Raw genomic sequence first — 15,350 nt, forward strand, 5'->3', positions numbered from 1 at the left:
CGTGTTCCTGGCGGTTCCTGGGCGGCCTGATGGCGCGACCGGGCCAGCCGGATGCTAGAGGTATAATTTTAAAATGAAGGCGTCTCGCGCTCGTTTCACTGCCTTGCGACAAATTTCGTTGGCAGCGCGGCGCGATTTGGGAAGAATTAATGTGCCGGAGAGAAGGCTGTGTGTGAGTTGTGTGTGTGGGGTTGGGGTTGGAGGGGGAAGGGGGTGCATCCCTCTTTAACATGCATGCATGCCGTTGCTGCAGTAGGTAAGTGGGTGGGGTAGTGCGCATTGTCTCTCTTCCCTCCACGCCTCCGCGGCCTGGTTGTTCGTAAGTGCGCGAATAGAATGCTCCTTTTCGAGGACGAGCCACGCGGGGCTGCGCGGCCCGCCAGGAAATGACCAACTTCCGGTACCGCCACTGCGCCGACACACAACGACACCGCGATGGCCCTTTGGGCGACAATGCAGACGCGCCCTCGCTGTCCTGTCTTGCCTCGCGGTCTCGCCGAAGCGCCCGGCAATTCGGAGGATCCCTCAGTGGCTGTCTCTCTCCCACCTACTCGAGGCGGCCGATGAGTGCGAGAGAGGCAGAGCGACGCAAAAGACTCTCGGAATCAGTCTGCAGGGCGCAGGGCAGGCCGGCGCCGCGTAGCGCCGTGTGCAAGGAGGAGGAAGACGAAGCAGGGAAGGCGCAGGTACAGATCGGATTTCCCGATTGCAGGCATTAGACAATGCAAGATGGCAGTGGTTCCGAATCCGGGCGACACGGACGCGTCGGTGACGCGTTCCTCACCGCAAAGACGCACGTCGACAAGAAGGGCAAGCAGACAAGCGCTGCCTCGCCGCACGTGTCTGTCCATGATGCATCTCGCCGCGTATCTCGTGAGGCATCTTCATCTCCGGCTCCGACAAAGCGCCAATCGGCATGGCCGAACCCTCGGCTGAACCGCCGAACCGAACCGCTGACCCAGACTAGCAACAATCTCAAGACGGGCCTGACAGGTCCAACGCCGCGTGGCACACCGTAAAGGAAAAGCCGCTGAGTCCAGAGCGCAAATGAAACACTCTTGGAAAAGTAATTAAACTGTCCTGGGGCTTCAAAAATATCTGTCAGAAGTGGGATTCGAACCCACGCCCACAGAAGTGGACTGCGACCTGAACGCAGCGCCTTAGACCGCTCGGCCATCCTGACACTTGAGGAGAGGTGGGTGACCCTAACGATGTAATGCCGCTCGCGAGGCTACGCCGTGAAGTGGGGGACCAGCGTAGCGGGACTGTGGGGCGCGGGGCGCGGGGCGTGGCGGGGACTGGCCGGGCGGGGCAGGCAGCCATGCCGGTGCCAGAGAGCCAGTACAGCAATCGAATCCAACGTCTAGGGCCGAGAGGGCACAACGGGAAGCAACTTACAGTAGCTCTACGAATTTTCGTGCAAGAATGAAGCAATATTCTACATCTCATTGCAGAGTATCCTTACTGAAATTCTTGCGGCAAGGTCTTCGGCCACAAAATACTACATAGTCGGTGCCCCATCAGTGCCGAAATTCGGTGTAACTTCTTCTTGCAAGTTTGTTTTGTGTGTCACATTTTGATTTTTTCAGGTTTAAGAGAAACGCGCAAATTTGGCACCCAACTTCGGCAACCAAATTTGGCTTCCCCCCTTCTCCGGCATGGCAGTGTCAGACTGTGTCCCGTGGTTCGGAAGTGAATTTTTTTTAGGACCGCTTTGCTGACACTTCCCAGTCACATCCGCCGCTGCCGCCCCGTCGCTCCCCTCGGAAAGAAATTAAAACAATCGGCAGCAGTCGACAGTCGCGTTTGCTGCACGTCGTCGGCGTGTCTCGTTGCATCCTCTCGCTGCCCTCGCTGCTGATTGGCTGAGGAGGGCGGGGAGGCTGTGCAGCCCCAACCTGCAGCGCAGCCAGCGCAGCGGGGACAGGGAGGCAACGTCCGGGGGGGTTCGTCGCGCTGTCTCTCTCGCACGCGTGGGGCGTGCCGCAGGGGTGCGAGAGAGACGGAGTGACGAGACACGCGGTTCGGAATCGCTCTGCTGGGCGCCGGAAGCACTTCCGGCCCGCCGCACGCCGCACGCGCCACGCGTCGCCCAAATCTGCCTGCATGGCAGAACCGTAAAAACGCGGCCCGGCGGGGCGCGCGGGTTCGAGTACCAGTCCCCCATTTCTTCGCCGGGGCTTTTCGCTATTTTCGCCGCTTGGGTCGCAGCGCAGCGGCCAAGGCTGCGCCGCGTCGCCCCAAGCCGTCTGCGTTTACGCGGGAGAAGGAAGTACAGCGCAACGCGCGTTCGAAACAAAAGAGGAAGGACAGAAATAAGGGAACCGGGGTGCAGAGCGGGAAAAGGAAAAAACGGGGCGAAGAAAAACACGTCCAGAAGCAGAAGCCCCGCTCCTCCGCGCGCACAGCGGCGCACATCACGTCCGCGCCGCCGCGCCGGCGAGCGCCCGAGAAGCGGGCCACGCGGCGCGCAGGGCCACGAGACGGGCTGCCTACCGCGCCAGGCGCCTCGCCGCGGACTCTCACCGAGAGCGCGCTCCTACACTCCCAATTCACAGTGACCTCAAGTGAAGCAGAGAGTCGCATCCCCACTCCTCGGCGCTGCGCTTCGCGCCGTCCGCTGCCTCACGGGCGATCCTGGAGTTGAGCGGATTGAGGCCCTGACTGCACTGTCAAGCCCGGCCCCGCATCCATCCACGCATCTCGGCGAGGGGGAAGGGGGGGGGGGCAGCGTCTTAGCGCGGTGGAGAAAGGGGAGAGGGGCCAGCAGTCTCAATTGACTGGGATTGGTCAATGGTCCTGGGACTCGGGACGCGCCCTGGGAGTCGCCCTCTCCTCGCGGCCTGCCGGCCTGCGCCTTCAAAGGGCGTCCTGGTGCCTCGCACTGCCTCGCAGCGAGGCGGCCCACAGTGGGTCAGAAGACCGGTAGAGGCGGCCAAAACTCTAGTCGCGTTTTGAGCTCCAGAGTCGCTAGATGGGACTCGAACCGAACGTGTGACCCCACCAATGGATTGCTCTCCGAACGAGGAATCCATTCACTGTAAATCCAAAGGCAATACTTTTGGTACCTTTTTTGGCAATACAATTCAGTATTGCCAATAAACGGCCTTACGAAAAAGTATTGCCTTCAAAACGGCGATACACAAAAGTATCGCCACAATTTGGCGATACTTCGGAGTATTGCCACAATTTGGTATTAAACGTTGAACAAATCAAGGGGACAAGTCCAAGTTCAATGCCGTGGTTTTGGCAATACCAAAAAGTATCGCCAAATTTTGGCGATACTTCTGTGTATTGCCGTTCTGAAAGCAATACTTTTCCGTAAGGCCGTTTATTGGTCGATACTTAATTGTATCGCCGAAAAATGTACTCAAGTATCGCCTTTGCATTTGCAGTGTTGGTAGGGTCACACGTTTGGTTCGAGTCCTGGTTAGCTGGAAACGCGTCTAGAGTTTTGGCCGCCTCCACCTGTCTTCTGGCCCACTGTGGGCCGAGGGCCAGGCAGCCGGACGGGCCGGCAGGCGGACAACGGTAGTCGCATAGCACGGCACGTTGCCCGGTATATATGGCGCTGCGACCTCATCAAATATTCATGAAACGAGGCGAGGCAGAGGCGCAGTGCCACCCGATGTTATCCGAGCCGATGGCAGCCGATGGCCGATCCGCGCTAACTCTTTGTCGCCGTTTTGTAGCCACAACAAGGTTAGACGCCGCAACGATGCAGCCTAGCAGTCCACCAGCAGTCCACTAGCCGCGCGCTAGCTACGCCCATGGCGTGGCGTGCCTCGCGGCGCTCCTGGCCACGGCCGTGCTCGCTATGTTTAGCCCGGCGCGCCACGCCCGAGTTGCGACTGGGATTGGCAGCGGGGCAGTGGCGTGCTATAGCGTCGGTGCACGCCCGGCCCCGGCCCGTAGGGCCCGCAGCCTGCAGCCGCTAGAAGTGACAACGCTTTTAGCACGAAATTTATGAGTGGGGACGCGGGCCGGGGCGTGGCTTTTCCACAAACGACCCAAGCGCCGCGATGCGGTGTCGCGGCGTCGCGGAGCCGCGAAGCATCGTCGCCGCCGCGTCGTCGCGCACCTCGCGCGCAGGTCCACTCCGCGAAGTGGGGGCTATTTTTAATGTTTGAAGCATGGGCGCGTTGCGTTTTGATAACCGCGCGGCTCCCGCGGGTGCCAGGGTGCTGCCAGGCCAGGGCCCTGGCGGGGCGAGCCTGGCGGGGCGAGGCTGGCGGGGCGAGGCGGCCGGGTGCCGGGCCAATTGGGCGTCGTCTAACCCTCTCGTCTCGACCTCCTCGGCTCCTCGTCCCTGATTGCCCGGCTCGGGCTGCTAGGGCTGCCGGGGCTGCGGGGGCTCGCCCAGGTGTGCCCCTGCCGGGCTGCCAGACGCCGCACGCGCCCCCCGGCCCCCTCTGGGGTCGGCGGGTCGGCCCGCGCCGCGCTGATTATGCGCGTGATACAGGCGAGGCGCTCGGATCAAGGATCAAGAGTCAAGGCCCTGATTTATCGCCATTGCTTTCTTTCTTCGTCTTCGTCTTTCTTCGCTTGCGGCGCGACCCACACCCCCCCCCCTCCTCTCTCTCTCTCTCTCTCTCTCTCTCTCTCTCTCTCTCTCTCTCTCTCCCTCTATCTCACAGTGAGCGGCCTGGGTTCGAATCCCGCGCTGGGGTCGCGTTTTCCGCGCCGCCGCCATGTTGGCAGGTAGCGCGCGTAGGGGGACAAGTGCATCCTGTGCGAGGCTGCGCCATTGCTGCACCCAAGGCGGCTCGGCGCGGCCGGGGCGGCTGGGCGACGCGGGGGCGGTCTTGATAACCCAGCTCACCCCTTCCGTGCACGTGCGCGGCCCCCAGCCCCTCCGCACGTGCACGCCCCGCCCGGCCCCGCCCCGCCCCGCCCCACCGCGCCCCGCCCCGCCCCGCCACCCGAGCCGCCCCCGCGGGGCCCGCCTGCGTCGCCGCGTTCGAAAAAGCGAGCCGCGCCCTCCAGCAGCAGTGCGATGCCGCAGTGTTTGGTCGCTCTGTCTCTCTCGCCGCACCCCTTTGGAACTCACCGCGAGCGCGAGAGAGACAGACCGCCGAAAGCAGCGGGTTCGGAATCAGGCTCGGTGCCCCCCGGGACGCACCAACCGCGCGCGCTGTCCGCCGCCGTCGCAGCCATCTGGAAAGGTAGGAAATTTCAGGAGGAAAATGAGCCGACAAAAAGCGGGGGCGTGTCAGTGTGCGTGCGTGTCTGTGTGTGTCGGGGAGGCCTCTTGCCACGCCCCCCGACTCTTCGGACATATTTTAAATTAATTAGATTGGTCTCTGTCGCCTCAATTCCTAGGGAAAATCAGTGCCAGAAGCCTCCAAGTCTCAGAGTCCCAAAAATTCGAAACCGTGAAACAGGGGCCATCTCTGGCGCCCTGATTATGATGTCGTCGTCAAACTATTCGGTCCCATCCAATTTCCCCCTCCCCCTCAAATTCCCCGCTATAGTTCCTACCCCACGTGCGGGGGGCGTAACCAGGGAGCATGTGAGGCAGGCATGCTCGCCGCGCAAGCATGTGTGTGTGCGTGTGCTTGCGCGCGTGTGTGTGTCAGCCGACGGGATTTTTAAAGTCCCTGGAGGAACCACACATGGTTCCAGATGTACGCCCTGCGCCCCTCTGCCTGCCCCTCCCACTACGACTGCCCGCCCCCGCCCACCATCCCTCCAAATCTTGCTCGCTCGCGCGTGATTTCATACCGAAATATAAAATTTTAAAAGTATGAAATAGAGTGGGTGCAGAAGCTTCTGTGGGTGTTTGGCCTCCAGAAGTGTTTTGGCGCGCAAAGCGGCTACCCAGAACGGAGCGCGTCTGCTTCGTGTCCACGGGACGACAACCCAAACATGCCAAACATGCTGGTCCAGCGGGGCGGGGCGGGGCGGGGCGGGGCTAGGCGGGGGCAAGGCCTTTCGGGGACACCAGAAGCTTCTTCCCGCCGAAATCCGATCCCGAACCATAAAGCGACGCAACAGCCAGCTCCCGGTGTTGCATGGCATCCTGCCCGGCCTCGAATAATATTTTGCAGCAATTTCCTTTTAAAGATCGGGTTTCAAAGTACAAAATTTCGGATCCATTACTCTATTTTCTAAAATGACGTGGTAGTTGCAACGACTCAGCGACGTGGGATCATAAAGTCGATTTCTGACCGAGAGATTCTGGGTTCAAAAGTGTATCATGTGTGTTTCCATGAGGACTGATTTTCGGCCGCTTTGCACGACGCGTACCCGCGAAGTGCTCCTGAAGCGAAGAGGGCGGACTGCAGCTGTACAAATTAATTCTTTTTGAGAGTGGACTAAGTGGACGTTGGGCCCGGGGCTGCGCGCGCAGGGCGGCGAAGGGTGTCGGGATGGGGATGTCCTCCACGGCGTACAAATTAGGGATAAGCAACACCAAGGGATCCCGGGGGACTCGTGCGTCCCGGCCGTCGGCCCGGCCCCTTGCCGCTCGCCCCGCCGCCCCATCAAGATTCCGGCGGACACCTTCCCGACGATGAGGTGTGGGGGCTGGGGCGCCCGGGACGGCTGGAAAGCGCGCTGTTGGTCGCCGAGCAGGCCGAGCAGGCCGGGACGCAGGCATGGTCCCGAGCGGTGCAAAGCTGCAGGTGCAGCAAACTGCTCCCCGGGGAGTCCTGCGGGAAGGCGCCAGGCGCTTGCTGCAACAGCGCCACCAGGACGAGCACGAAGTGCGATTTCGGGGAAGACCATCTTGCAGGCACACCGGAGGGACACCGCAGGGACACCACAGTCGTGGTCTCGGTGAGGGCGCAGGGCGTAGGGCACAGGGCGTAGGGCGTAGGGTGCAGGGCGCAGGGCGTAGGGCGCAGGGCGTAGGGCGTAGGGTGCAGGGCGCAGGGCGCAGGGCGCAGGGCGGCGTAGGGCACAGGGCGTAGGGCGTAGGGTGCAGGGCGCAGGGCGTAGGGCGCAGGGCGTAGGGCGTAGGGTGCAGGGCGCAGGGCGCAGGGCGCAGGGCGTAGGGCGTAGGGCACAGGGCGTAGGGCGTAGGGCGCAAGGCGTAGGGCGCAGGGCGTAGGGCGCAGGGCGTAGGGCGCAGGGCGTAGGGCGCAGGGCGTAGGGCGCAGGGCGTAGGGGGGGTAGGCCGGGCGTGGCGAGGGCGTAGGCGTAGGGCAGGGCGCAGGCGCAGGCGCAGGGCGAGGGCAGGCAGGGCGTAGGGCGCAGGAGGCGTAGGGCGCAGGGCGTAGGGCGCAGGGCGCAGGGCGCAGGGCGTAGGGCGCAGGGTGCAGGACGGAAGGAAGAGGTCGTAAAGGGAGACGGGCGGACGGCGTGGAGGACGCCCTCACCGCGACGACGCGCACGTGCTCGGCGCGACCAGGCAGCAGCGCCATCGGATGTTTTTCATTTCATTTCTGGAAATATTAAAGAAGTCTTGAGGCGCGCGCTGCCGTGGCGTGGCTGGCGTGGCTGGCGTGGCCAGGCTTTGAGGCGCGGCGCGCGACGCGAGGCACGGGCCGCAAGGGTTCGACAGGATGTGCTGCGCTGCATCCGCTACCGGCGGGGCGGAGGCGTTGGCGGCGCTGGGGGCGTGCTGCCGGCTTTTTGAAGATGTGCCGCCGCGGACGCCGCGGACGCCGCGGATAGGTATTCATCCCCAGGCCCGGCGCCCGGCGGCCCATGTTGGGAGAGTGCTTGGGCCGGCGGTGCGGCATTGTCCATTCTCCACTCTGCGAGCGGCCAGTTTGGGCAAGGCCGGCAAGGCATGCAGGCATTTTGGCGCTCGTGCCTCAAGGTCACCGCGCTGGGGGCCCCGCCGGGGTGGCTAAGTACCAAGGAGTGGTCTCCGTGCTGCCAGCAAAATAAGTTTGGAAGAAATCACGTTTGAAAACTCCAATTTATTTGTTTTTGCCAAGAATCATCTCGCGAATCATCTCTGCGAAACTGCTGCGAGTACGGTGCATGCTTGTGTTGCCCGCCGCTGGCGTTCAAAACTCGTATGAAAATGCTAAAATGTCTCGAAAAACGTCTCCATGCTAATCCAGAACAGCTGCACAGTCCCACAGGGGCACAAAAACAGCGGCCATGTTGTGCTAGGTGCGGTTGTCACGTTGCCACTGGCCGTCCATGTGGCCCCCTAGCCGCAGCACGTGCGCGGCCGGAAGGGCGGAGGGCCGCGGGGGCTGCATGGGGCTGCATGGGGCTGCATGGGGCGGGGGCTTAGCGAAGGGCGCACCGGCTCCGCGCCCCTCCGGCTCAGGCGGCCCGCGGCCCCTTTCCGCCAGCCGCCCCCAAAATTGCACCCAGCAGGCCGCAGCCCCGCAGGCCCCGCAAGGTTTGGCTTGGTTTGGCCGAGCCACCGCCTGCGCACCCCTTCCTGTGTGCCACTGCGGTCGACGGCGACCCCGAGAGAAAACACACGCACCCCTGCGGACCCTGCGGCGGGGACTTGAACCCGGGGCCGAGGCTCCAGAGGCGTCAAGTGCGGCTGGCTGCTGTTGCTCTGGAGAGCTTATCTCATGCTTGTGCTGCCCTTCCTGCTCTATAGATAGCCGGGGATTCGACGGCCTGGAGCGCCTAACGGCCTCACTGCCTAACGGCGTGACGCCTCACAATGTTACGACAAACGGCGCCGTGGCACCGCGAGCACGTCACGTAGCAGCGCGGCGGCGAGCAGCTACGCGCGGCCATGTGCGGGGCGGCGGGGCGGCGGGGCGGGCCCCGAACCTCATAAAGCAACCCCACCGCCATGTGCGCCACGCCGCGCCACGCAAAGTTTGTGATCCATGGCCCGTTCTGTGAAAGTTATGGAATCACGGCACCGCATCTGGAGGCTATAGGCAATGCACCACCAGCGCGACCGAGCGGGCATTGAACAATCGAGTGCCTTCGGTTATGTTTCTGACAGGGCGGCTCGGAAGATGCCTGTTGCGTGGCAGCGCCCTGGCACGCCCTGGCAGCATGACCCAAGGCATGACCCGGTCTGGCGGCACGAGCCACATGCCTGCCGACCAGGCCGACCAGCCTGCCGCCCTGGATGGTGTCCATCTGGAGCACTGGTGCTCTTGGCGCGTGCGCGCCGCACTTCCGCCAACCACTTCCTCTCCGCCCCCCCCCCTTCCCCCTCGCCCCGCCGCAGTTTGGCTCTCTCTAGTCTTTACGGCGGCATCTAGGTTTCCCGCGACCGCCTCGCCGCTAACGCCACGGGGCCCCAGTCGCGTTACGCCGCGGGGACCGCCGAATAAAAGATAAGACGGGCCGTTAGTCCGTCGACCAGCGTGTTAGGTTAGGGTTACGCTGTTAGGTTGGCACTGCCGACCGTCATGGGCGCGACGGCGCGGCCGAGGCGGCACTGTTGGCACCCCTGCTGGGGCGCCGCGGGGCTTTTGGCGGGCCGCCGCGCGCCACGCCGCGCCAGCAGGTGCACTGTGTGTGTGCGTTAGTGCGTGTACATGTGTGTGAGTGTGTGTGCCCACCGCCCAACGACCATTGTACCAACGTAACGGCGCCGAAAATAGAGCCGTCAGCCGTCACCGGGACCGGCAGAGATGGGATTGACGCGGCGAGGCGGCGGCAGCGCTGGCGGGCAGCAGCGCGCGGACGCTTGGTGCGGTGCGCGCTGCGTGCGGGCGGTGCGGGCCGGCGTGGGACTCTGGTTCTGTCTCCGTCTGTCTGCGTGACAGGTCGACTCCCGGAAATGAAAGAGAGCGGCGATCGCCGTGCTGCTGGCTTGCCGGGCTTGCCGGCGAGACATCCTGCCCCGTGTGGCCCGAGACCTGGTAAAGATGGTGTTATTTTGGCGTTCTTCGGACTCCAAATGTACTTCAAATTAACACCAAAAGGACACCATAAAAGCACGCTAAAATAACTCCATAATTACATCGAATGCATTTGGTGTCAACGCGGCGTTATTATGGAGTTTTTTTAGTTTAAAAAGGCTCGTTTTTTCACCAAAAGAACGCCATAATAATACTGTAGTATTATAGCCTCCAGCGTTCAGCTGGCATTGTCATAGCCGCGTGCAGCGCGCGCTTCTCATATCGGCCTCAACAGAAGCAGTAGCTTTGTTAGCAAGCGGTGGCCCGCCGCGCTTGGATCGTCTCTAGCCATTGTATTGGATCCTGCCTTAGCCTCATTAAATCAGCTAACATCTACGTCTTCTCTTCAGTTACCTACCCTCAGAGCTAACATTACAATTGGCGCAGTCGGTGGCTGAAGTGGAGCGTATTTGTGCTGATTATTTTTCTCTGGTGCACTGTAAGGAAACGTTCATCTGTGACCTTGCGACTGGCGTTCCCTGAGGAGTCCCTGAGGCGTCCCTGGCCAGACCCTCGCCCGTCTGGAGTCCCTGTGGTCACCTCATCGCTTCCCCAATTGCTGACCCCAGTGTGACCCTTGACCCCCGAGTGCATCCTTGAGTTTCTGAGTGAGTCTTAAGTGTCAACCGTTGCTGTGATCGACGTGTTTTGACGGTCCCAAACTTCGCGTGACCTCTTGAGTGACCTTTGACCGCACTTTTGAGGTTAAGCCCGTGGGAAAAGGATCATATATGCTTCATATATGGTACATATATGAGTATATATGTTTCATATATGGTACATATATGAGTGTATATGATTCATATATGACGAGACGCACGCCATATATGGAAGGCCATCCTCCATATATGTATCATATATGTATTTAGATATCATATATGCAAAAATTTGGTCCATATATGTTACATATATGTTACATATATGATATTTCTAGGCACATATATGCCTTTTTTACGGTCATATATGGTTATATTGTCACATATATGGCCCATATATGACCGGTTCAGCTTCATATATGAAGTCCCCAGACACATATATGAGGATTTCATCATCATATATGAAAATGTTCTTGTCATATATGTACCATATATGTACCATATATGACCAGTGCCACTGCATATATGGTGTTCCTAGATACATATATGAGGATTTCATCATCGTATATGAACATGGTCTGGTCATATATGTACCATATATGAACCATATATGACAATGTCTAGGTTCGCGGCCGTCCACATCATTTATTTTCTAAGTCCCTCCATATATACTCCATATATGAGTCATATATGTGTCATATATGATATCGACCAGCTCTAGAAGGTCTCCTTCACAGAGCCCTGGTCCTGCCAGGAAGCGTTGTAGCGTAGTAAGTAAAGCAACCGCCTGTGGAATCAAAGATCGCTGGTTCGAAACCTACTCCGTGACATTTTTTTTCGGCCATTCTTTCTGTACTTTTGTTGTAAAATGCATAAGTATTTGATCTTGAACCTTTCACACCCTTAATTTAGTATCAAATTTTCAATTTTTTATTGATTTATGATAATTTTGTCATATATGGCTCATATATGTAACATAACATATATGAACTTAATATGAAAACTTATATGATTCACATTAATTGGTCATATATGTGTCATATATGATTTTAATATGTTTCATATATGCAACATATATGAAACATATATGCCCAATTAATATGATCCATATATGATCTATATATGACTCATCATATATGGACCATATATGATCATTTTTTCGCGGGAGACAAGGCCATGCCGCGTCGTGAAGGCTCTGCGCGTGGGCCACGTCGGCCGCGTCGGCCAGTGCGACCGCACCGAGCCCCCCTCCTGCCGCCACGACGGCCGCGTATTGTTGACGCTTGGGAGGTCCGTGCGCTCGGCGGCCCCCGCCCGCTGGCCGGTGCTGACAATGGCGGCGCACCTCCTGGTGGCGCTGGCGCCCTGGTCGGAGGTCCGGGCCCTGTACCCGCACAGCCCGACTTGCAGCAGGTTGTGTTGGCTGACCTCGCGGCTCTTCGTGCGACCGTAGCTGCTAACGCCGGTCCCCGTCGCGATGCGTTGCACTCTAAAAAATAATGGCATTTCTACTACACCGTCGTATGGTAAAAGTACCAACTTCGGTATGGGAAATGACAATCCTATACATGATTTGGAAAATTCCTATGCTTTTCGTTCTTTTGCCAATGCGGTGTAGTAAAAATCCGAACCGAGTATAGGAATTTGATTTCCTGTACTCGTGATCGGTTTTTTGCCACACTTTTTAGTAGAAATCCTATTACTTCAGGCCGTTGTATAGTGCTTTTCCTACAACGCATTAGTAAGAATCCCAAACATTTCTGAAAAATCTTTGGAGGAGAGAGGGGAAGAAAACGGATATTCAATATTGGTAACAGGCTGCACAAGGACCAAGGCGGCAAAACTGCCCAGAGGAAAGTAAACAAAGCTCATGTGTGTCAAACCGTTGTATAGAAATTGGCACTGTAGACGATTCGTTAACACTGGTTTAAAGTTATTTTGTATCTTGTTCTGCCCCATTATCTCATATGGTTTTGGATTATTTCGACTTCTTCAGTAAAACTTGAAATGGGTAAGTCTCTGAAAGTCGCGGAAACTCTGAGAACTATTTATGTAAATGAGCCATGGTTTTAAATCCTTGCGAAATTTTACGTGATATTATAATGAGACTGAAAATAAACGTAGCGCTCCAAAGCATTTTGACATCGTCTTTTGTTAAGTTACCTTGCAAAACGTAAACTGTGGGTTAGGGTATATGGTCCACTGTCAGCCGCCTGGCGCCAGGTTTCACAAACCTGCCGCTAGGTGGCGCTTGGAGCGCCGTGCCCGTTCACCAATAAGTATTTCCGATTTATGTTACTAAAGAAAATAATTTTCGACAACTATATCATCTGTTGCCTAAGTAAGTGTCAGCCCTAGCCGTTGGCTTTCAGTTTTAAACAAAATATGACACTATAGTCGAGAAAAACGCATCTGCATGTTGCCACTCGCTGGCGACTGCGGTCGGCCATTAGGTTGGGTGCACGCAAGATCTTCTTCATGACTAGCTGCGCGGTCCACCTCGTGTAAGGGTAACCTTGACAGGTCTGAACTGTCTTCCGAGTTTGAGATTACTTCTGCTGGAGTCCTCACTCTCACTACTTCATTTTTGGTAAAGCCTTCCTGTGAGATGTGCCGCCATGTTCTTCCGAATGATGATCCACTAAACAAGCTTTCCTATGCTTGAATAGGAGTTTCACCACCTCACGTAACGAAAATATCCCACAATTCGTATGGGATTTTTACCATACACGGTGTAGTATTTTTCCCACACCCTAATATAGTAGAAACCTAACAACATGTATAGGATTTTTGCCATATCGACATATGGTAAAATTACCATGTCCTGTGTGGGAAAAATCCTATACCGAATAGGTTAAATGCGTCCGATACTTTTATAGGATTTCTACCACAATTTTTTTTAGAGTGTGGTTTTGGAGGAGATTGTCCAGTTTGACCCTGTGACCCCTCAAACCATGCTGGCCCTCCGCAAAGCCGTCCCGCAGTTTGATGGGACGGTCACCTACGATGTTTTCAAAGCAACGTTCGATGACCTGACAGCCACCTTCCCCGGACTAACTGAGCAGCAGAAGTGTCAACTTCTGGCCGCCGCTCTCCATGGCGAGCCACAACAGGTCCTGGAGGACCTAGGTTCTAATCGGACCTATGCTGCATTGGACGAGGCCTTGCGTCTGTCGTACAGTCGGCCCGTTCATGCCTGGACCGAGATGCGCAGTCTCGTGTCCATGCGGCAAAAGACGGAGGAATCACTGGAGGCGTGGAGCGCACGCGTCAGTCGTGCTGCTCGCAGGGCTTACCCTGACACTCCTTTTCCTCGCGTGGAAAGCTACGCCGTCCAGCACTTTATCACTGGTCTCACTGCCCCCGAGATCCACAGTGCGGTAGCTGGCGTCGCGTATGCGACCATGCAAGAGGCCCTCGCGGCTTGTCAGTTGGTTTGCGCGCGAATGCCGGCCTCCTGGAAGACATCATTGAAGGTTGCCCAGCTGGCAGTGGAATGCCAATCTTCGTTTTCGCCGATTTCTGCGTCTTCTGGCTCATCTAGTGATAGTGACTCTTCTGTAAGTGACAAGCTGGACCGCTTGAATCAACAGGTCGACGGCCTGGTCCATCAAGCTAATGTCGAATCTGATTGATGTGTTTAACACACATGGGCCCTTATTTCAGTAGTTACTTGAGAACAGTGCCAAATGAATCTGTCCAGCCTTCCAAGTTGTGACCTGGGGATGTTCCGGTGCTGTGTCCGCATGGACCACCCGTCTGCAACCCTCTTGGTTGGCTCTCAAACGTACAGATTTCATGCCTTCATTGAGGAGGAGGGAGAGGACCGTTGGGTACGGACTAGCGTCCTCAAAAGTGGCAGCATTCTCTTTTATTCACCCGTTGATTTCGAATGTTAAGATGATTGTTCCGTTGGAATTTAGTCTGTTGCATCTTGTCAGTTGAGTGCAATTGTTTGAGAAAATTCAGCCATGTTCGAGGCCCCCAGATCTGTGCGGTGAGGTACAGTTAAGGGTGGTGCGATTGCTCAGTGCGCGGTGTATCCGGAGTGCAAGGCACGCTCACATGTGGATGCGGACAGAGGACGTCATCTGTGCCGCCGGTCCAAGGCCGAGGGCCTGTAGCTAGATTTGTAGTTAGTTGTGAGTGGATGACACGCGTGGCACGTAGGAGTCAAATCGGCCAACACCAATCCGGCAGATTCTGAGTGAGCTGACGGCGACTGGATCATGTAGCGTGTCTGTTGGGTGTCCTGACACCACCCCAACACCTTGTTTCATGCAAGGTCAGGGCAGCCCATGGTCAGCTTATGATGCTGGCTCTACCGTTCATGTTCTTTGGGGTTTGGATTTTGGTTGTGTGTTTTCTTTGGAAGTCTGAACAATCAGTAGTGGGTGCAGTTCGTTGGATTTTGAAAAAAAAAGACAGTTTAAATCAGCCTGGCTTAATTGATTGCTTGTGTTTTTGTTCATGGATTAAAAGCCTGAGGTAGCGAGTAGTTCGGTTCGCTTGTACATTCGCTTTTCAAGGACCGCTGACCTCTATTGGTTCTCTGTGGACCGAGGTGATAGTGTTTTCAGTCTTCTGAGTCCTGATTGTCAGACCTGTGTCTTTTCATAGACCTGTCCCTGTGTAACCATGAGATTCGTTATTGTGCGTTTCTCTGGTTTGCGTCTGACCCCATCCCGATCCCCATTTTGGGCCCAAGAACACGAAGTTCTGGACCTGGGCGTTGGCGTGGAGATGTTTTCAGACTCTCCGTGAGACGACGGCACGCCAAAGAAGAAACAGATCAACCCTCAACGTCACGGAAGAAGGGCTGTACACGAGGAGGCGCAACTAAAGCATCAACAACTACAACTGCAGCTGTACCACACTTAAAAGCAGCAGCACCTGCACCAGCATCCCTTTAGTTTCCAACAGGACTAGATTGTAACAAATTTTGGAATAGAGTTTACTTTGT

The 15,350-nt window shown here is 57.1% G+C and overlaps 1 non-coding gene across 1 annotated transcript; it reads right to left on the reverse strand.

The window, feature by feature from the left end:
* Positions 1 to 1,099: 1,099 nt before the first annotated feature.
* On the reverse strand, positions 1,100 to 1,183 carry Trnal-cag. Its single transcript has one exon. It is a non-coding gene; the product is annotated as a tRNA-Leu (tRNA).
* Between the last annotated feature and the right edge of the window lie 14,167 nt (positions 1,184 to 15,350).

The sequence above is a fragment of the Thrips palmi genome, unplaced genomic scaffold (assembly GCF_012932325.1).
Source record: "Thrips palmi isolate BJ-2018 unplaced genomic scaffold, TpBJ-2018v1 HiC_scaffold_15, whole genome shotgun sequence".
Lineage (NCBI taxonomy): Eukaryota > Metazoa > Arthropoda > Insecta > Thysanoptera > Thripidae > Thrips > Thrips palmi.